This window comes from Dama dama, chromosome 19, assembly GCF_033118175.1.
Source record: "Dama dama isolate Ldn47 chromosome 19, ASM3311817v1, whole genome shotgun sequence".
Taxonomy (NCBI): Eukaryota; Metazoa; Chordata; class Mammalia; order Artiodactyla; family Cervidae; genus Dama; species Dama dama.
This window is the reverse complement of record NC_083699.1, coordinates 15090294-15091237: the sequence shown is the minus strand read 5'-3', so window position 1 is coordinate 15091237 and position 944 is coordinate 15090294.

The following is a 944-nucleotide window of genomic DNA, read 5'->3' as shown; positions in this document are numbered from 1 at the left end:
TTTGCCCAGAGCACCTCTATCTCAGCAGGCTCTCGCCTTTCCCATTTTCTTATTCCATTTCTGACTCCACACTCTACTTCTCCCACTTTGGCCACCTTCCTCCCCTAGCAAGGTGAAACTCTATTTCCCTGGTATTTTTATGCAGAGTAATTTTGTTTTCCATCTACTACTAGTCTCTGGAGCATCAAAGACATTTCTATCCCATAATGCTTTCACAACTCAGGCATCAACTCCAGATCCCACTCTTTATCGGCAGAGAAAGATGGGCAGAGGCTTTGCAACTTCAGATTTCCCTTCTTCTTTATCAGGGTTTGAGGAGAAGGAAGAGAAAAGGAGAGATGTGTTGCCCAACTGCTGATATGAATTATGCCATCCTTTCCCTCCATACTTCCCCTCAGAAGGCAACAATGAACAAGAAGGGAAAAAAACAAGAAAGCAGCAATAGCTAGACTCAGGTTTAGTTTTAAATTAATATTTTCCTCTGATTTTTTCAATTTCCTTTGCTCTAGGATATCTATTTCTATTCATGTCATCTAAAAATTGAGATATATCACATATATATATGTGTGTGTGTGTATATATAATGCCATCAAGTAATAAGATATCATTTTTATATATAAAATTAGTGAAGATTTTTGGTTTTGTAGGACCAGAGGAATTAAAATTATATTGTCAATAGCAAGCTGCGTGATAAGTTGGCATCAGTAATCATATTCAAGTTTCAGTTCTGGGGCTTCCCTGGGTGGTACAGTGGTAAAGAATCTGCCTGCCAATGCAGGAGACACAGGTTTGATCCTTGGTCTAAGAAGATCCCACATGCTGAGGAGCGGCTAAGCACCACAACTGCTGGGCCTGTTCTCCAGAGCACGGGAGCCGCAGCTACTGAAGCCCGAGAGCCTAGAGCCCGTGCTCTGCATCAACAGGAGCCTCTGCAGGAGGAGCCC